Source organism: Heliangelus exortis, chromosome 17 (assembly GCF_036169615.1).
Source record: "Heliangelus exortis chromosome 17, bHelExo1.hap1, whole genome shotgun sequence".
NCBI lineage: Eukaryota > Metazoa > Chordata > Aves > Apodiformes > Trochilidae > Heliangelus > Heliangelus exortis.
Window position 1 is genome coordinate 1,275,267 of NC_092438.1, and position 21,643 is coordinate 1,296,909.

At 54.4% G+C, this 21,643-nt stretch overlaps 2 protein-coding genes across 14 annotated transcripts in view; one reads left to right on the forward strand and one right to left on the reverse strand.

The window, feature by feature from the left end:
• ARHGAP17 (Rho GTPase activating protein 17) overlaps window positions 1-21,643 on the forward strand; it is a 268,089-nt gene that overhangs the window by 140,254 nt on the left and 106,192 nt on the right. The window lies entirely within an intron of this gene.
• PRKCB (protein kinase C beta) overlaps window positions 1-21,643 on the reverse strand; it is an 84,286-nt gene that overhangs the window by 48,677 nt on the left and 13,966 nt on the right. The window lies entirely within an intron of this gene.

Consider the following 21,643-nt stretch of genomic DNA (forward strand, 5'->3'; position numbering starts at 1 on the left):
CTAAACCCCCAATCCCTGTACTGTGCCCTTCCTCATCCAGCTTTAAAACCCTTCCCCTTTTCACATTTTTCGTTGTGAAAAAGACAAACCCAGAAGGTTTGAGAGGCACCACAGCCACTGAGAGCTCTCTCCTGGCAGGACCCTTCACTTGCTTTTCTGAGCCGAAACAAATAAACTTCTTGAAAACATTTTGTGCCCTTTCTGTCATTTGTATCCAGAGACAGGAGCATCTGGGAAGCAGGAAGGAAGAAATCCGAACTCTATTAGCAAAGATTTGTCCTGAAGTGTGTGTATAAACTCAATAAGGCTCGGGGAGGGGAGGGGGGCTGTGTGCTGATGCTGCCCGGAGAGGTTCCCAGTGGGGCCCAAATGGTTCCAGTGCAGCAGAGGAAACCAGATTGCTGCCAGGCTGCACTTGTGATGCCATTCCTCCATGTCATATGAAAAGGCTGTGGGATGCAAACCTGGCTCTGGAGAGCAGGTCAAGCCAGACAAGCAGACCTTTTGGTGCTTGCCCAGCTCCTAAGAGGCTCCTGCACTCTGGGGACAGCAATATTTGTTGCTGCTTGGGGAAAAGCAACCCCCCCTCCCTCCTGCCTGGGGGTTACAGAAGCTGGAGAAGGGGCAAAGCAGGAGTTCTCTGTGCTGGTCTTCCCACCAGCAATGGCTCACCCATGGGTGACATCTGCCTGCAGGAGATCTCCTGCTTCCCACATCCAGAACCTGGCACTGGTGGCAGTTGCCCCCTCCAGCCTCATCCTCCCCCCCAGGCAAGTTACAGCTCAATTAATCAAATGATATCAGAGCCCCTGCAAGTCATCTTGGTGGCAACTGAACATCTAACCAGAACAGCAGGGTCTCCAGCAATCCACATTAATAGAGTGTAAGGACAATCCCTTGGAAGATGCTGAAGCTTCCCTGTGCACCCAAAGCAAACAAGGGGGTCTGAACAGCCTGGGCTTTGGCTCCAACACCTCAGAGCCTTGGACAGATCTGCTCAAACCCTGTCTGCACGCTTGGGTGACCACTCAGACCAGGCAGGAGAAGGCCCATGGCATTGCCCAGGAAGGGGAGCTCAGAGCAGTAACCCTGCCTCAGCTCCTGAACGTGAGCCCAGCCCCGTGCCCAGTGCTGGCTCAGGCACTGCCGTCCTGCCCCAGCCTCCTGCACAGCTTTCAGCCCCTGTCTTGGTCAGTTCAGAAACTACAACATGAGCAGCAGCTTCTCCAGGTTGCTAATGAGACAGTTGATTTGTAAATCTTATTACATGGTAATAACGTTATCCATCCCACCAGTGAGCTACAAACGTCCTGAGTCATTTATATACAACAAAAAAGCCACATTAACCTTTACCATGTGTTACTGGGTGGTGCAAGGATGTTCAGGGGCTCTAAATTCTTCTGTAGAGCCCCATTCATGGAGACATCTCTGCCCTGGGGAAAGGGAGGGACACAAAGCCCTGCACAAGGCAAGAGGTAGAGCCTGGAGCTCAGGGACTCAGCAGGGTTCTGAGACCCACTGGGACAAATGGTTCTGATAGCAGCCCCAGAGCAGCTTCCCAGAGCTGGAGAGACCTGCACCAAAGCACCAGGGCAAGATCACCCAGCTCCATTCCCTGTGATCCGGATGCAGCTCAAAAAAAAAGGGCTCCTAGGAGTTTGGTTTTCAGAGCTAAGAGACCATATTAGCAGCAGAGCATTTGGAAGCCCTCAGCCTTGTTTCGAAGGATGGGAAGAGAGAAAATGCCAACAGTTGCTCAAATAAAATGTGTATATATATATATATATATATATATGTATATACATAGGGACTTACAGGCTTCTTAGCATAAACCACTGCTCCAAAATCCTCGTGAAAAACTGTAAAGCAGTTTCCCAGACTGATCACAGATCCTGCCAACCAGAACAGCCTCATCACCACACGTTCCAAGAGCAGAACCGTGCAGAGCACGTGTCCAGCTGCACCTCCAGCATGGGAAGGGACCCCCTGGGGAAGCAGAGGCTGCTCCCCCATCCCATCAGCTGCACTGCTGCCAGCCAGCCAGGCTCAGCACGGGGAGCCAGGCCAGCAAATCACAGCTTGATCCGACAGCCTGTGGCCAGGAGCATGTTTTGGAACAATGCTGCAAATGATTGCAGCAGGCAGGAGCCCCTGGTGAGGCAGCAGCAGTGGCAGGAAGGACAAACCCAGCCCTGGCTTGCAGTGCAGAGCCTGGAGATTCTGCTGCAAGGAGGGGGGAGGATGTTGGAGGTGATGTTTGAGGAGGTGATGTTTGTCACCCCAGACCCACAGTTGGTGACCAAGATGAGCCAGCTGCCCCCCCTGAAGCTGTCCCTGCTCACTGCAAGGGGTTGGACTGGGTGACCTTCAGAGGTCCCTTCCAACCCCTCCTGGGACTCCCACGAGCTGCAAGGCAAGCACTGCTCCTGGAGGTGACATCCCCAGCCCTGCCAGCCCCAGGCTGCAGGGTGTCACCCCCACCCCTTCTCCTGGGAGGTCACTGGGACCAACAGAACCCACAGTGAAAGGGGAAAATGAGAAGCCAGACCTTGACATCAGCTTCAGGGCAGTCAGAGTGGGTGCTCCCAGCACAGGGAGACAACAGCCCCACCAAGCAGAGGAGGAGGAGGAGGAGCAGGGGCAGCCCTGGCCATGTTGCCACCCCCAGGGACAAGCCAGGGAGGTTTGCTCACAGGTTTGTCCCACCAGGGTTGTCCCCAGCAGCCACAGAGCTTGTTTGCTGCACACCACCAGCACGTGCACCTCCCCGCTCCTTCACAACATTTCATTTTCTTCTCTTGGCAGAAAGCACACAAACACCCAAGTGTTCCCTCACCTCACGTGCTCCCAAGCCATGCAGATGCTTTCCCCAGAGCAGGCAGTGGGCACTGTGCCCAAAGCTCCAGCATTGCTGAAAGATTTCCTCTGAGAAGACAAAATCCTGCCCGGTTCAGTGGCTTCTGCCCAGGAAAAGCCTTTTCAAGGCTTTAAGCTCCTTAAACTGGTCTCAGGCTGCCCAGGGAGCCAGCCCAGCACCAGCACAGGTATTCCCAGCAAAGTCTGAGGACTGGTGGTTCCTTTGCCTGAGGATGCTGAACCCATCCTGGCCAGCAGCCCTTGGGCTGTGTCACTGCCAGGACAAGCCTTTGTCACACACAGGGACCCGTCCTGCCTGTCCTCTGTTGTTCCCTTCCTCCAGCACGCTCTGACCTCACTCTGGATCAGGTTTTTGGGATGCCAGCAGAAGGGTCTAGTGGGAAAATAACCTCTAGAAAAGACCCCTGCCTTGCCCTGTACCCTGGCCATGCTGCCTGGATCCACTCCCTGCAAGGAGCAGGATGACTGCAAAGGGTCCCTGGGGAGCTGGCAGTGGCCTCGTTCCACCTGAAGCTCCACATCTCCACACAGCCCAGCCCAGGAAAGCCCCAAAGCTGCCTCTGAGCCCCCATGACCCCTACACAAGCTCCCAGCCACGTGCATGGGGCCCTGGCACCAACCCACAGCTGAGGGCTTAAAATCATCACCAGGGGAGCACGACCCCAAGGCTGGCCCGAGATGATAAATCCTTTCCCAAGCCCTGCATGGATCTGATCAGCCACCTCTCCCACATCAAGCGTCGTGTGCTGGCAGGAAGGGATCCAGCCCTCCTCAAAAAACCCAGACGCTGTGACAAATGACTTCCTGCAGGAATGAACCCTGCCTAGCAACCCCCCCGTGGCAGCAGCCAGCCCTGCCTTGCATTGCAGCTCCATTTGGTGCTCTAATTTCATTGCATGAACTCCTTGTCTGGATGTTCTGAAGAAGGGGCTCATTGATTCACACGCACACACTCCCACCCCGAGTCCTTCATGAAATGAGTAATTCAGGGAAGTCACCTCTCATGCCTCTCCCCATCCCTTCCCAGAACACACATTCCCACTGCAGGGAAGCCCTTTGTCCACCTCCACGGGGCCAGGGGGAGGGATGGAGGCACCAAGAACACCCTGGGATGCAGCACGTTGAGGCGAGCAGACAGATGGAGAGTTAGCAGAGCCAGGAAAAGGATCAAACAAGATTCATCTAAAAATCAAACCCAGGGAGGAGCTAAAACCACCCCAGAGAGCTGACGGAGCTGAGATTTCACAGATGGTTCTAATGCCACGGAGCTCAAAGATTATTTTCAGCACATCTCAGTGCGTGGCTGCTCCCTTACAACCCGTGGAAATTCTCCCTGGGATAAGGCTTCCACTTCCTCAGTGACACGAGATTCAGGGAAGAGCTTGGAATTCAGGTTGTCAGAACTGAGGAAAAACGAAATAAAAAAATAAAAAATAAAAAAATATAGATTCAAGGTAGCTTTGTGTGGATCCACCCACGCTGGGCAAGCCCTTGGGATCAGATCCATCAGCCTGGCTTTGCCCTGGTGCACCACAGCCAGCACTTGCCCACGATTTTCCATTCCCACATTAAAAAAAAAAATAAGACCCTCCACATCAAACAAAGTCAGTCAAGCACGGTAATCATAAAATAAGGGGAAAGAAGATTTCCAGGAGGGGAAGTCCCAAATTTCTGACAGCGCTTTACAGCTTTTAATCACTTCCAGCACACAGAGAGGAGCTGAGCTAAAATTTGTGCTCTTTGAATTTAATCCCCAGCTTTGGTTAAAAGCTTTCTGGAGTTCTTACAACACAGCAAATATTTTCATCTCCCGTCAGACCTCGGTGGTCTCAGAGAAATGGTAAAAAAGCAGCCATGCTCGGGGAGTTTGGGGCCACACTTCTTCTCCATGGAACCCCAGTGGGAAAGAGCTCTGGGGACTGGGATGTTGGGGAGTCCTGGTCAGTCCAGGCTGGAGGATCCAGGAACAAAGGAGACACAAATCCCTGCCTTGGGTCCCTGCCAGCCCCCAGCAACCCCAAGGAACAAGGAGCAGCTTCCAGCCTCGGGAGATGCTGGGGAGATGCTGCTGATTCAAGCAAAAAAGAAAGAGAGATGCAGGGGTGGGGAGTGTGAGGAAGCATTGCTGTAGGGTTTGGGTTTCCTACAGAAAAGGAGAGTGGGTTTTCTGAGCAAAGGGGTGAAAAAGAGAAGAGTGAGTGAGGCAGCAGGCTGCTCTTCTGCAGGGTCTCACCAGCTTTGTTTCTTGAGGAGACTCTGATTGCCTGAGCAGCTACAAAGATCTTCAACCCTAGGAAGTCATTCTCGTTCAGCCCAGTTAATTCTGTGCTAACAGGACAAAGAAATTTTCATTACAGATCTGAGGAGGCTCAGCCTTGCAAGGAAAGCTGTCATTCAGTGCCACGAAGATAAAAGTGCAGTTCCTGGTATTTCTGAAGTACAAGCAGCAGGATGTATTTTACTTTTTTTTTTTTTTTCCTAAAAGCTATACAATCTCTCAGCCATTATAAAAACAATTGGCACTGTCCATCCTGCTCCCCAGCAGCTCCCTGGGCAAGATTCATGGAAGACCCCAAAGCATAGACAGGACTTGCCCTGCTCCTCATCCCGGGATGGGCTCAGCAGGGATGGAGCATGGATACAGCCCCGGGCATGGCAGGGGCTTCCACAGGCTCTGGGAGCCAGCCCTGAGCAGGCAGCCCCTGGCCCGGGCTGCTCCCCTTTTTGCAGGGAGAGGAGGATGCTCCTGCTCCTCCAGCTCCCTTCCCCAGTGCTTCTCTTCCCAGCCACGGGATGATGAGTGGCAGAGCTCTGCAGGTCGCTGTTAACAGAGACATCCTCATGGATCCAGGCTCCTCATCTGCCTGTGCACTTGGCAGCAGCTCCAGGCTTTTTGCTCCCATCTCCACGCTACAGGGAAAGCTCCCAGTTCCCTGATAAAAATGACCTTTTGCTGCTGGGGAGGGAATGGGGAGCAATGTTAGCACCAAAGCTCCTGCAGCCCAGGAGCTGCAGGGTCCTGCAGGAGGAGCTGCTGCCCGGCAGCACCCGCTGCTCCAAACACCCACCCCGGGGCCAGCAGCAATTTCCAGAGACACTGAGGCATTAATTTTACATTAGAGAGCCGGGTCCTGGCTGAGAGAGAACCGGCTCAGACTTTAAATACTTCATCAGCATTTCTCCCTTACCAAGCCCTATCAGAGATTCACTTTCAGGCTGAATAATTTAGCCCCGAGCACGCTCCCGGCTGCTGCGGGGCAGGAGGTGGCCCCGGGGCTGTGCCAGCAGGAGCCAGAGGTGACAGCTTTGCCTTGGGGGGCCCTGCCGTGTCCCCAGCCATGGCCAGAACCCGGGACAGCTCGGGGACAGCAGGAGCAGGATGGGGAGGCAGAGCCCAGGCACCCGCACCAGGGGCAGGGCAGGAGCCGGGATGGTTCTGACCCAGCCTCACCCCTTCCCTTCCTGAATTACAAATCTGAGGATTCCCCAGGAACCTTCCCGTGTTCCTGGTGCCCCGGGACAGGAAATGCACGTGGATGCAGAGGGGTTTTGCAGGCAGGATGGGGGGGGTCCTGGCACTGGGTGTTTCAGGTGCTCCTGCAGACACCGTGGTCTCCTCCTTCCCTCTCCCTTCCATCGGGACCCGGGGACTGACCCTGACAGCCAGGTTCTTCTCTGTGTTTCCACAGCAGCTCCCACCCGTGGCTGGGGATGCAGCTCCATTCCCAGGAGGAGCAGGCTGGCTGGGACACCCCAGGGAGCACCCTGACTCCCCCATCCCTTCCCATTCCTCCCACACTCACTCTGCAGCCTCTGCTTATCTCTGCCCTGGCCTTCTGTGCCTGAGGGGATTTTTTCTGCTCCCCCAGCCCCTCCGGGTTCTCAGGCTCCAGGGCCAGGTGAGCTCAGCACATCCCAACACCAGCTTTGCCCCACCCCACCCTCGGGAGGGAGGGAGAGGTCCCTCTGGGTCCCTCAAAGGTCTCCCCAACATCCCTCTGAGGCAGAAGCTCTGTTCAGTGCAGGCACCACTTCTGGGCACTCACCTCCCCTCATCATTTAGGGGCTTCAGAAAATACAAAGAGTACAAAAAGTATGAAGAATTTGCACCTGGAGAGCAGAGAGAGCAGAGAGAGCCCATAGGAGCTCAGGGGCTTCCCCAGGCTGCCCGTGGAGCAGAGGAGCACCCACAGTCCCAGGCACTGGGGAACATCCCTGACCAACACTGGGGCACATTTGGAATATTCCTTCCTTTTTTTTTTTTTTTTTTTTTTTCTAAATTCTTTTTTAAAGGGGTTAAATATTTTGAGCCCAGCCATGCACTTTTAGAAGGATTTGAGTACCTACGAACAAAACACTCCAAAAAAGTCTGCAGCTTTTCTATGAAATACCAGAGCTGAATTGACAACATCCTCTGCATGACAAAGGAGGCACTGAAGGCAGGAGGGATGAGGAGCATCAATCATCCACGGCAGGATAATAGGTGTGGGCAGGGACAGTGATGGTGTGAGAGCTGGGATTGGGGAAGGATCTTCATTTCTCCCACTGGAGGTGCCAGGGAAGCACCTAAAGCCAGACCCAGGCTGCCAGGGCTGGGGGCAGCAGGAGGGGGGACACTGCTGGCCCAGCATCTCCAGTTCTTACTGGTGCAGGGCACACTGGGCATGGCACAGGGCTCTTCCCTCTGCTCAGGACATGGCCAAAGTCCAGCTCCTGCTTCCTCTCCAAATTCCTTGGGCCAAAAAAACCCAACCTGCTGAGGAGCAGGGAGCACCCCAGCAGCCTCACTCATCCCCAGCACCCTGGAGGGGTTCACCCTGCTCCTTGCTCCCCACCCGTGCAGACAGGGGTGGTGGCATAGACACATGTCCCTGTCCCATCACACCATCAGGAGCTCAGCATCCCTGGGGACACCCCTGGGGACAGCCCTGTGCCTCTGGCCATCCCTGCTCACACAATTCCTATGGGAGCTGCCCCAGCAGCACCTTCAGCATCTCCACGTCCAGCACCACCACCAGCAAGAGATGGAAAAGGAGCACTCTGATTAATCACTGCCCCGAGGGATCAGGCTCAGCAGGCTTGGCAATTAGTTCTGGATTTCTTCTGAAGGGGCTGGAAGGCAGTGGAAAGGCCAGGAGGTCCCTGGAGGACAGACACCGAGTCCTCCCCAAGCCCTGCACCAGTTACACCACTGGCTGCTTGGCTCACTGCTGGGGTGGGTTAAGTTACACAAGGTCTCCATTAAAAGTGCCTGGATGGAAAGGCTTGGAAAAGCAAGAGCAAAACAAAAGAAAAAATTTTAAAAAACCAAGCAAACAAAAACCAAAAAAAACCCAACCAAACAAACAAAAAAACCAAAAAAAAAAACCAACCAAAAAACCAAAAAAAAAAAACCCAAACAAAAAAAACCAAAACAAAACCACAAAAAAACCCCACAACAAAAACAAAAACCCAAAACAAACCCCCCAAAGAAACAACAAACCCAACCCCACACATGACAAGAAAGAGAAGATCATTAAGAACTTGGCAGCCTACTTGAACTCTGGTGACCTGGTAATTTAATATGGTAACTGACACTCTGGGTCAGGCTCCTTACAGGAGGCAGGAATATGGGAAGGTGTCCTGGCAGGACCTGTGCTGCCCAGAGAACAAGGCAGGCAGGAAGGAGAGGGCAGCCCCAGCCCAGCTGTTCTGTCTCTGGGCCCTAGGAGATGGCTGGGAGCTTGCTTTACAGCTGCACTTCTTCCTGGCACAGCATATTAATCCTATTTGAGAAAGATAAAAGCCCAGTCCCTAAAGTGCTAATAATGTGACTCAGTTATAGCTGAGTTTTGTCAGTTATCTCCAAGACAGAGAAGGGGACTTCGCTGCCATTTTCTTCCTTACATCTCCCCACTCCCCCCCTTTAAATTTTAATATTCTGAACATCATCTTCTTTCCCAAAGCAGTCACCAGGGGAATTATTAAGCAGTGATGCTCAGATTACACTGCCTTCCCCTCCAAATACACCCACAGGCTTCAGGGACACCTGACTGGCAAGGGCTCTTTCAGCATTTAAATAGCTCATGGGGCATCATCACATCTCAGCCCATCCCCTGCCCAGACTGGGACATCCTGTCCCCATCCCAGTTGTGCCCCAGCTGCCCACCCAGGCCTCCTGGCACAGCTGGGGCACAGCTGGCTCTGTCCCCTTGTCCCACCATCAGCACCACCACAACCTCTGCAGCACCAAGCCAAAGCCAGAGCTCCATGTCAGGAACCTCTTGGTGTTCTCTGCCTGGGTGTCACCTCCCTGGTGACCTGGGGACCTCCAGAAGCCCCGGGTGAGCCCCTCCAGGGGAGAGCTGGAGGGGGGGAGAGGTTTTGCCTCTTGTGCAAACAGCAAACGTGCAACAGTTCCCTCTACAAATCACAGGCTCTGCACTGGGCTGTCTCAGGGGTGCCCCAAACAGACCCTGAACCTGCAGCACACTCCAAAACCCAGAGCAGAGGGAGAATTTCAGGGTGCTCGAAAGCCCCTGGCCAAGAGGTTTCATGATCCTGACACCCAAATGAAGCTTCCACACATTGCAGGTCCAGAGAGAGACCCAGCTGCTTTTGTTTTTTCTTTTTCTTTTTTCTCCTGAAGATGACAGCAAGAGGAATTTGTACTGAGCCCACCCTGAAGATAAGAGCAGATAAGAGATAAGAGAACTCCTTCCCTCCCCACAGCCTGGGCAGGGCCCTGGGCAAAGCCCAGGCACACACAGAGACTTTCTCAAGCACCTTTGGCCACAAGTGTTGCTTGGTTTGTTCTGTCCTGCTCACCCCCAGGACACCCCTGAGCCCTGGTGCTGCCACTTGTCACCAGATGAGTTCCAAACTGACCAACACCAGGACAACACCCAGAGCAGCCCAAAAACTCAGCTCCTGCCAAGCCTGGGAGGCTCTGCTCTGCCCTCACCCCCAGGCTCCCACTGAAGCTGCTGCACATCTCTCTGCTTGTCAGGAAGCACAGAAAAAAAAAAAAAAAATCACGAATATAACAACAACTTTATTTTCTGGGGGGCTGAGATTCAGGTGTTGATTTCCCTGCTGCTGCCTCTGGCTTCCTCTGAGCACGCTGCTGTCTGGGAGCTGCTGCTCTCCACATGCCAAGTGATGTTTGAAGGGTTTCTGGAGCACCCAGCAAGTACCAGATGGATTACAGTAGAGCTGGAAGCAGCAGTTGGGCAGGGAGGGTCCTCCTCAGGGGAAGCTTCTGACATTGGAATAATGAAATGTCACAACTGCGTCGTGTGGTTCTGCTGGGTGCTGAGTTTCCTACAGCCAAACCCTGACTGGTTCCTGCCCTGCTGCCTCAAATCACCGGCACAGTGACTCCCCCGAACAGCCAAGTGCTGGCCAGCACCAGCAGGCAGGGACCTGGCCCCAGTTTGCCCTCCCAGCAGAGCCACCAAGAGCTCCCAGTGCCAACAGAACCCCTGTGCATCCATCCAACCCACCCAAAGAGCTAACAGGAGTGTTTGAGACCCTCTCAAGACACATTTCAATGTTCCTCTGGCTTTGCTCTGCTGCAGACTGGTGCATGCCATGGGCATCCCAGGGGTGAGAGCCACCAGCATGTGCTGGGCACCCCATCTCCAGCCAGAGGCTCAGACCAGAGCCCAGTGCCCTTCAGCACCCCCAGTTCTACCCAGCCAACACACAGCTCTCCCCAACACCTTCTCCAGACAAACATCACCCAGCACGGTTTGGAGCTTGCAAGCCCAGGAGACAGACACAGGACCTGCTGGGTGTCAAGAGACAAAGCTCTACGAGGAGCTCCTGGGGGGGGGACACCAGAAACCACTCCTGGGAGCCAGGTCTGCTGGCCCAGCGTGGCTGGTGGTGGCCAGCAGGGTGCTGGTGGTGGCCAGCAGGGTGCTGGTGGTCGCCAGGCATGGTGCTGGTGGTCGCCAGGCAGGGTGCTGGAGCCCCAGGGGATGTGGGATGGTGCTACTCAACAACCAACAGGACTTTATCTTGTTATTTCAACCACTTCCCCCTGCAGCACAGCAGCAGCAAGCAGGCTCATCCTCCACAGGATGCTGGAGCTGAGCAGGAGTTGCCTTCAGCTTTTGACTCCCCTGGGTCCCCCCTTCCCACAGCACCCACCTCCTGCAGCAGCCAGGGAGAGCAAACTGCCTGGCACCATACCCAGACAAGGGGGTTTCCCATCAAAATGGGAAAAGAGGGGGTCCTGACCCCCCTGGCAGCCTCTCCCCACAGCCCCCTGAGCCCTGGCTCGTGGTGTGGAATGAAGAAGTCCCCAGGAGGTTTGCCCTGGGGAGCTGCTGACATCCAACCCTCTCTTCCCACCAGGAGGCAAAAGGAAAGCGGAGGAGCAGGACAGGCAAAAAGCAAACAAAGCAACCCACAAACCCCTTAATAATATGGAAAACTACCCACTGAGGAAAAAAAAAACATTCCTCAAACACAGGCTCCTTCCCACAAGTGCTGGGGATGAAGGGCAGAGCCCAAGGGATGGATGGATGGATGGATGGATGGATGGATGGATGGATGGATGGATGGATGGATGGATGCCTGCAGGAAACTCTAAGGCAGGGACCAGGCAACCTCGGACACATCCCCCTACAAACCCCGGGGTGATTTGCCGGGTTCTGCCTCAAACACAGCCCAGACAGAGCACAGCAAAACCCCCAAGCTCCCCCAAAGCCTCCCCCGGGCAGGATGCTCCCCCCGGGGCTGAGCTGATCTCCAGCTCCTCGGGGCAGGGTTGTGCCCAGCAACCCTCCCCGTGCCCACCCTGGCAAGGGAAGAGCTCTGCAGGGCTGGGAGCAGGGGGAGATCACCCCGGGGGTGCTGTTCTCCCTCCCTTTGAAAACAGGCGATTATCTCCTGACAGTCTGGGTGTTATTACACACCAACACTGCTGCCTCGAAGACGTTCAAAGGGCTGCAACTGGCAAGATCCCTGCTGTACTTGGCACTCCCTTTGATGCTGTAGGGATAAGATATTACAGGAACATTCCCAACATGCAGAGGCACCACGGCTGCTGCCTCCTCTCCCTCCAGCCACAGCCACTCACCCCAGGGTTGCAGTGATGCTGCCAGACCCTGCTGCAGCTCTGGCCCCAGGATCTCTCTGTCCCTGTCCCCAGATTCCCCGAGGGAAGGTCCAGAGTTCAGCACCAGAACCGGAACCCTGATGGACAGGATGGGCACGGAGTGCTGGTGGTGCAGAGGGACATCAGCAGGGAAAGCAGAATCAGACACTGCCTGCACTATTGCATTAAGGCAAACCTCTCAAAACACATGGGAGGGAAGAAGAGATCAGCCTTGCTTAGTGCTTATTTTGATTTGGGGTTTGGTTTTTTTTTTAGCCATTATTGTTTAGGTGAATTTTTGCTTTAGCTTTTAGCAGCCAGGATGCTTGGCTTCTGCTTCACTAACAAAACTTCAAGTCACAAATCCACTTTGCTCTCCTTGGGCAACAATCCTGTACAATTCCATGCCACTGTGCCCAATTAAAACATTACCTAGGCCGCCAGCTTCCAGAGAAGAGAAAGAGCTGTTTTACTTGCATGGAGCTCTGCAAAAAGCTTTCTTGGCTCAGTCTCTCATCCCCGTCCCTGCTGGCCAATATGACTTTATTAATGTTTACGATATGGCCTACTTTTTAATGCAGCTCTGTCCCAGGGAAAGAATCCATTTGCATTCTTAATGATATTTGGGTAAGCACTTCAGCCTCTCCCCCAGCACACTGATCCCCACATCCCTTGCTCACAGCCTGGCTGCTTGCAGGGCCCCGAGGGCTCTTGTTTGACAGGGAATTTGTAGCTCAGCACCTACCCCATCCCCATCCCCATCCCCGTGGTGGCCACGGCTGCCCAGCCCCAAGGCAGCTTTACTTTCAGTGGATTTTAACGCAGCAACGAAGGGCAGAGCTCCAGATGCAAGATGCTAAATGGAACAATAAAAATCTTTCATCTCGCCTGAAATCTCTCCCAGCTGTTCCGTGGTACTTCACAGAAATGAGAGATGGCAAATTTCAGAAACACTGGGCTGGGGTTTTGCTTGTGCACACCCAGCAGATTTCTCTCCAGTTCACACTGGCCTCTTGTTTTCCCTTTGCCACGCAGGATAAAGCCAGAGGAACCTCTCTGATGACCCGGGAGCTGCCTGCGGAGCTGGGGGAGACCCAGCAGGAGGACTTGGGATTTGTCTTGAGATTTATGGAGCCTGGAGCTGCAGAAGAGGAAGCAGGTTCAGCCCAGGACATTAAACTCCCTTGCTAGCCACCCCCAGGGAAGCACTTCCCTGCCCTCCAGACTCCAGGAACATGAAACGCACCCCCACAAAAAGGTGTTTCCCAAAAAAACCTCATCTGTTCTACAGCCTGCCAGGATTCTAATTCAGTGCAAGCATGGTTCTCAGGCAGGGCACAGTTAGATGTTGAATCCCCCTTCCTATTGCACGTTTTTCTGTGTTACATCATTGTTCCTCCTTCAGCAGCTCCAGCACCTTCCTCCCCCTCCCATCCCCACGGGGGCACTGCTGCCTGGCCCAGCATCACACCCTCCTGCCTGCCTCAGCCCCGCTCCTGCCTGGGCACCATTAATAATAATTACATGATAATTCTATTTCATTACACCAGTATTGTGTATTCTATTTCATCACACCAGCACATTCCTCCTGCTGGTGGTGTCACCTCTTCTCCCGCAGCCCCAGCACCCAGGGAGCTGCTCTCCTGTGACAGCCCTGGCTACTTGGCCCACCCCATCCCCTCCCCAGGACTTGAGGATGGGTGTCAGGAGCCCCCCCAGCCCATCTTCAACCACCCACCCATCTCCCAGTAGATCAGGGATGTCATTAGAAAGCTCACCCAGAAGCACCCAAAGGTAAAAAGGAGGCACCTGAAGCAAGGCTCGGGTGCTGCCTGAGCCTTTCCTCCTCTGAGGTTCCTGTGCCCACCACCCCCTCCTGGGACCCCCACCCCAGGCTGCACAGCGAGGCCAAGAAGCAGGGCCTGACATTTTCCTGTACAGTTCCAGCTCAACAAAAAAGCCTTTTGGCTGCTGCTGGTTTCAGTGCTGCAGGTGGAGCCCTGCAGGACCCGGGGCTGTGGTCCCAATGCACAAGGTCTGGTTTCCATCACTGCTTCTGCAAACCTTGGCCACTGCCAGGGGGTTCAGAGCAGAACAAAACAGCACTCAGGGTTAATTTCCCCAACAGAATTATTGCTCTCACTGACTGTGCCCTCTCACCAAGTCCAAGAACAGCTCAGATTATTTTCAGCAGAGCTGGTGTGACTGAGGAACAATTCTGAAGTTCCATGACAGGACCAGGATTTGGCCTACATAAAACCCCATTACTCCTGAAGTCTGGACATTTCTTGCTAAAAAAAAGATTAAAAATGTCTGGACACTATTAGTTAAAACCTCCTGAGGTGAAGGCATAGCTGGAATTACAGGGCTTGCTGAAGCCCTCCCCTTCTATACCTGCCACCGGTGCACTGGACAAAGCCAGCACTCCCAGCTCTTGCAGTTTAAAAAAAAAAATATCCCAAATATCAATTGATGCAGAGCTGGGAGCAAAAATCCTCTCTATAGCAACCGGAAAGGTCTTAATTATCCATGCAGGTGGCACAGCGAGCGGCCCCGAGGCACACGCAGCTTGTAAACTCTTGCTTCTGATAGTAGGTGTTGAGGAAAAAAAAAAACATTTAAAAAAAATAATTAAAAAAAATCTCATTCAACCCCTTGAGAGTTCAGGCAGCTCTTTCATTAGCAAAGATATTCCTGAACTCCCCGCACCACCTGAAAGGCTATTATATTCCCAATTTCACATCCATCCGAGTGTCTTAACTAGCAGGGAGCGGGGAGGAGGAGGAGGAGGAGGAGGAGAAGGCATTCAGCGAGGTTTCTAACCCGCGATCTCCCGTTCCCCTGGTAACGGCGCTGCCTGCGCTGGATCGGGGCTCGCAGCGCGGATGCCGCATGCAGATTTCTGCCCGAATCCCCCCGAACCGCAGAGCCCGGCCCGGCCCGAGCTGCCCCCGGGGCTGGGGGTTCCCACAGGTCCCCCAGGGAAAGGACGGGCTGGTCCTGCAGGAATTCCGGGATTGCTTTTCAAGGTGTGCTGGGGATAAGGAGAGGGGACTTCTGAGGAGAGGTGACAGTGCTGTTTAACCACTGCTGAACCCGGCGCTTTCCCCAGGGAAAAAGCATCCAGAATGCAGAGTTAGCAGTGTGTGAAGATCTCCTCCCGGGAACCAGAAACTCTCCAGAGAATTCCTGAGCAGCTGGGAAGTCGGTGCTTGGGCTCTGGTATTCCTGCAGCTACAAAGACCCCTCCCCAGTCCAATCCTAATCTTCAGAATGAAACTCAAATCAACTTCCAGGTGAAACTCTCACCTCTTCGGTGTCTCCCCTCCCCTTGGATTTAGGTCTTTGCTTTGGAACCATACCCAGAGTGACCCAACCCCATCACACAGCAACACTGAAACAACAAATGTGCTCCCACCACGCTCACTCCTTCCAAGCCTGACACACAAACACACAATTCTGGCTAATTTTTCCCAGTCATATGGAGGAGGTTTGGTAAAAAGCTTCTAACAGAGCTAAGAATGAAGAGCTTCATTAAATCTGTGTTCCCAGCCCCAAGCCCAGGACTGCAGAGTGAGGCTTCTGCACCCACCCAGGCAGATCAGGGCAGCTCCTCCTGGCCACCCCCACACCTTCTACCAGAAAAAACTCCTCCAGATTTTATTACTAGTTTCTAGTAGCAAGTCTGGAGCAAAGATTTGTTAAAGAAAAAAAAATGAATTATAAAGTAATTCTCAAAAGAGAGAGCAATGGTGCGAGCTCTGTGGGGGCTGCTGCCCTCCCAGGGCAGCGTTTTGACCTTCCTGGCCTCCCCAGGGCTCACCACAAGCCAGTGGTGAAATGGAGAACCTGAAATGCAGAAACTCTAGAAAACAAATCTCTCCCCCCAAGTGTGAACACTTATCCCCTCCTCAACACCTGAAATTTTGGCTGCTACATTGGATTTTCCCTTGAAAAGTGCAGCTGGGGGCAGCAGGGACACTGACAGCAGTCCCGGGTGGATGGAGGGACCCGAGTCCTGCTCCATCCCACTGCTCATCAGCACCCATGGGAGCAGTCCCAAGGGATTCCCACCCCCTCCCGGGAGATTTTGCTGCAGCCCTGGCATCCCCCAGCTCATCAAGAGGCAGCTGGATTGCTCTCATGTCAAAGGGAGGGTGGAGGGAGTCAAAACAGAGCAGGATGCTTTTTAAATTGACCGACTGCGGGGAGGGTCCCGGGGGAGCTGCTGGGGATGACAGAGCCAGGCAGGGTCCCCAGGGATGCAGCTCAAGACAGCTTTTTGCTCACTGGAGTACAGAAGTGGGAGAGCAATTAGGAGGAACAGCAATGAGCTTCTCCCCCTTCCAGCCCTCCCACTCACCAACACCTCCCAGTGTGCCAGGGGCCCCCACACCAAGCCCAGCCTGGGGCACAGGGCCCTCTGAGCACCAGGAGACACCACAGCCAAAGGCTGCACAGGGCCCTCTGAGCACCAGGAAACACCAGAGCCAAAGGCTGGGGATGGAGCTGCTGCAGGGTGCTCCTGGGATCCCTAGGGAGCCATGCAGGCTTGGCTGACAAATCCTGAGCTGCTGTCCCAGGAAGTTTTATCCCAACAGGATCACTCCTCTGATGCTCCGGGTCAGGAGGCAGAGGTGGGGAAGCCCCTGGTACAGATGGGGAGCACCCAGGAGATGGGTGCTCCAGCCCGGGGGGAAGAGGAGACAACTCAGAGCCAGAAACCACAGGTGGCAGCAAGGAGATGCTGAGCACAGCACAGAGGTTCTGCCAGGGGAAGGATCCTGATGGCTTCCCCGGGAACAAGGAGAGCTTCAAACCTCAGAGAGTCACCAGAGAGCAAGCTCCTGGCAGCTGCTTCCCTCCCACTGCAGAGTTCCCAGGAACCAGAGCAGGGAGCAGCTGGCACGGGGTATCCAGGCTCCACCACACTCACCAACTCCAGCACTTTGTCACCTCGCCTGCTACCATCAGCACAGCACATCCCTGTCCCCAAAAACTGCTCCTGGGAGCAAGGACCAGCACAGGGCACATTGTCACACCATGGCATCACTGCTTGAGCTCTGCCAGGCACAAAGCAAGACAAGAGCTGGTTGGTGAGAACCTCCTGGCTTCAGAAATAGCTTTGCAGAAGTGATACCACAGATCAGGGCACCAGGGGGGACTTCTCGGGGTGCAGGGCCTGGCACTGCTCTGCTGTGGTGGCTTCCTGCTCTCCCACGGGGACCAGCAGGACCACATCCCCAGGGCTGGCACCACATGTGCCCTGGGGCAGCTCAGCTCCTGAAGCCCTCACTGAGTCCCTGGGACCAGAGAAGGCCATGAATGAGCTGAGCACTGCTCCTCTGGACTGGGTGCAGGCTGGAAGAGGCCTTTTCCCCATTGCTTTGCCAGTCTGGGGAGTGGCACTGCTGTCCCTGGGTCTGCTTCACCTCCAGCTGGGTCCCCCCCAACCTCTGCCCCCCCAAACCAAGCCCACAGGAACAGCCTGGGTGCTGCCATCTTCCCTTCCTTTCCTTTCTGTTCTTCTTGCCTTGATATGAAGTCATGTGTTGAAGTTATCAGAGAGCTGGAAGTGAGTCAGCACAGTAAACCACAGCCTAAGAATGTAACTAATTAAAACTATTCACTCAAGCCAGCATGTTCCAACACACTCAAGACCCTAAACAAAGCCGACTGCATCAGTGGGATGCAGCACACAACCCCAGTGCTGGCTCCCATCTCCTGCAGCAGATTGTGCAAGGAATGAGTCGTTCACCAACACACGAGTCAGGGCTTTGCTACCCGGGGACCTGGTTCCTCAGCAGAGATCAGGAGATGAGGTCTGAGAGCTTCAGCCTGGCCTCAGAGAGTGCACAAGTCCTGCTCCAGCTGGGGGAACACCTGGAGCCCTCCCCAGCCCACTGAGGGGTGGAGGGCAGGGAGTGCATGAGAGCAAAAAACCAGTGCCTGGGGCTCAGCAAGTCAAACCCCCACCTGAAAGGAGGGGGAACCATCCCTGGGCTGCACAGGTGAGCTGGGAGGAGCAGAACCAGAGCCTTTGCTGCCCTCAATGTATTTATTCATCCCCCTCCCCAGGCTCTCCTGTAGAGGCAGGAGTGGGATTGCTCCCCCAGGCTGAGACCCCCGGGGTCAGAGTGCAGCAGAGCAGGGATCCCACCCCCAGCCTTTCCCAGGACCAGCACCTTCACCTTCCCCAGCTCTGCTGCAGCTCCCAGCTGGCCAGGAGCACACAAAGGCTTTGCTGTCCCCAAGCCATGCTGTGGGTGCTGTGGGAATGCAGGTGGGTGCTGGGACAGCTTTTGCAGAGCCATGCTCCCAGGGACAGGTCTGGGGGGAAGGAAGAGCAGAGAGAGGTCTTTCAAGGGTTTGGGGCATCCCATGCTGGCAGGGTCAGGGCTGCCTCAGTCTTCCCACCACACGGACCCCACAGAGACCTTCCCACTGTGAACATCAAAAGAGAGATGGAGAAGGCACCTTCCACACACCCACTGACACCCGTGCAGGCTGCTCGTCTGCCTCCTCATGCACCCCAAACACCAGGGATGGAGCAGGGGGCAAGGCAGAGCAAAGGCATTCTAATAAGCAGCTTACAGGAACAAAAAGCATTCAGCAAAAGACCTCCCTGCTGCAGAGAACATTTCCTTTATGCAGCTGAGATGGAGGAGGAGAGCACAAAACCAAACCCACTGAGCAGCAGGGAGAGGCAGCAGGCGAGGAGGGCAGCAGAGCCCACGGGGTCCCCAGGAGGGGAGGGGAGCTGAGCTGAGCTGAGCTGAGCACACACGGGGACTGGGCACTCAAATACAGATGCTGAGAGCTTTGTCCCACCACTTGTCTCCCTCCCATCCAAAGAGGACCAAAGACCCAGGACCCTGTAACAAATCTCTTATTAAATCAAGACAAGCATGCAACGAGACCTGGGATACGCTAACGAACTTTGACAGAATATAACTCACCATCCAGCTATGAGCACTGCAAGAATAACATCAGACAATTAAACAGCTCTTCTAAAAATAGACCACCTGACCTGCTACCACTTCTAACTATCAGCCCAGCCTTCCCTGCAGAGAAGCTGCTAAAGTTGAGTCAAACCTCAAAATACTCCCTCAAAATAGTCGCTCTTGCACCCAAAGCCGCGCAGTGTCTGGGAGTGATCCACCCCTTCCTCAATTTAGATCACTCAGAAACCTTCACTACGAAAAGAAAAATCACCACGTGTCACGGCAGCAGCAGCAGGAGACAGATATTGTTGGGGCTAACAGCAGGAGCTGTGGGAAAGGTTGCAAAAAAATGGGGCTGGAGCCAGCTGGGGCTCCACGGTGAGAGGCACCCACGGCTCAAGGGGTTGGTGATGGGGAGGGAGGCAGCAGCACCCAGGCACTGGCAGCAGCACCCAGGCACTGGCAGCAGCACCCAGGCACTGGTGAGCTCAAGCACCCAAAAGGTTGGGTTCAGAAATGAGGAGCCTGAAGCCTTCCAAGTCTGTTGGTGCTTCCTGCTACTTTTTGTCAGGCAGCCACTGGCCAGAGCTTTGGTAATTTCTGTGCCACGTTGCTTCAGCCAGAAAAGTGTCTGCAGGTTTTCCTGCCTTCTAGACTCCTGGAAATGAAGGTGAAAGCTGTGCCTGAAGAAGACTGGGTGCTTCTGGCTCTGGAAGGACCAACAACAGCCCCACATGTGCCTGAGTCCTGGGCTGACTGTGCCTGCCGGGATGGAATTCCCATGGGAAGGCAGGAAAAGCTGAGCTGGGCAGGAAAAGTCCTGACCTGGGCATGACAGCAGCAGGGAAGCTGGATGTCACCTCCCTCTGTCACCAGGAAGCTGCCCCATGGCCCAGCTGGCCACCCAGCAGAGCTGCACCAGCCACACAGATAAACCACCAAAAATTGACCATTTCACAGCCCTAACACCCAAATCCCTGGAATGAGCCCTTTGATTCCTCATTTAAGTCTTCGGGGTTTTTGTTTTTTTTTCAAATACTGTGGATCCAGCACCATGGCTTTGGCTCTGCTCAGCCTCCTGGCACCCCAGGGCAGAGGGAGCACGGCCCCTGCCACCAGTACTCACCACTTTTTTGCCTGACAAGTGAACATTTTGCTGGTGCATCCCATGGTTGTGCAATGCCACTTCTCCTGCTCTCAGTGGCTCCAGGATCCACCCAAAGGACACGAATACTGCTGGTGGTGGGGAGTGGTGACCCCTTGTCCAAACCACACCAGGAACACCCCAGTTCTGTAGAGAGAATCATCAGTAGCTCCTCCAAGGCTATTCCAGCATGCCCAGATCCCTTTCTTTAACTTTTCTGCTGATATTTTTTCCTCCTCTGCCAGCCCAAGAAAGCAATTTACAGGAAACGATGGTTTCCGTGTTACTCCAGCACAGCCTAACTTACAAAACCTCTGCCTGGACCAGGAAGCTCCAAGATGCATCCAAAGAAGGGACCAAGGGCAACAAAATGGTCCTGCCAGGGTCTGGCACCTCCTGCCCAGCTGGGCAGCACTGGGACCAGGGCTGGGAGCTGCCAAAGGATGGGCAGGGTTACAGCCAGGGGCTGCGAGCTGCACACCCCACCCCAACACCAACAGCCTCCAGAACTGAGGAAATGTGGGGGGTTTCAGGACAAGCTACCACTTTCCTCAGCTGTTTCAGCACGGGTTTGTTGCAGTCTCGTGCTGGGCTGAAGCCCCATTCCCCAGGGCAGCAGCAGCTGATGCTCCCAGGGATGATCCCAGGGATGATCCCAGGGATGGTCCCAGGGATGCTGAGCCACAAACCCTTCCCAGCTCAGCTCCTCGTTTTGGTCTTGGCAGCTCACATACAGCAGGGTCTGCACAGCAAATAAAACCTGAAGAGGACAAGAGCTGAACGTGCAATAAATAACCTGATGGGAGGGGAAGAGCTGTCCTGAGAGGAGCCACCTCCAGAGCAATGAGGAGCCCAGTGGTCCCTGCAGCAGCAGAAAGCTGAGAGGTGAGTTCTTTATTAAGCATCCCCAGCCCCTCGCTCCTCAGGTGAAGAGCAGCACCCCAAGCCAGGGGGCAATAAACAGGAACCAAGCACAGGCAGCAGGGCTCTGGTCACAGAACCAGCCCCAGCACTAAAATACCAGCCTGGCAGCAGCTGCCCTGGCACTTCCAGCAGGCAGGCACAGACTCTGAGCACTCCCCCCTGCCAGGGGCCTGGACCTGCCCGAGAAATTTTATGAACAACAGTGCCAAAGGAAAATGCTTGAGCCCAGCTCTTCAGCTTTGGCCTTGTATTCAGTGGACAAATACCAAGAGCTCCTCAAACACACCAAGAGACTCTATTAGCAAGATCACAGTCCCAGGAGTGACCATCTCAAAGCACATGCCCTGCAGGGCCAAGACACACAGGTCAGAGCCCTTTTTTTTTTTTTTTTTTTTTTTTTTGACTGTCGTTCCTAAAGCCCAAAGCTTTAGCACCCCATACAAGGCAGCACTGAGCCAAGAACCATTATTTTTGGAACCTCCATATGGACCCATCGCAGCACCTTGCAGCTCTAATTTAGGGCACAGGCTGACTTGGAATGGATGGCTCTTCCCACCTCCCCATCCCTGGAACAACGGAGCCTTCCCCAGCTGGTGCTGTGGCAGCTCTGGACCCTGCTTGTCAAATGCAGGTGGCTGCAGAAAGAAAAAGAGGGAAAGAAAAACT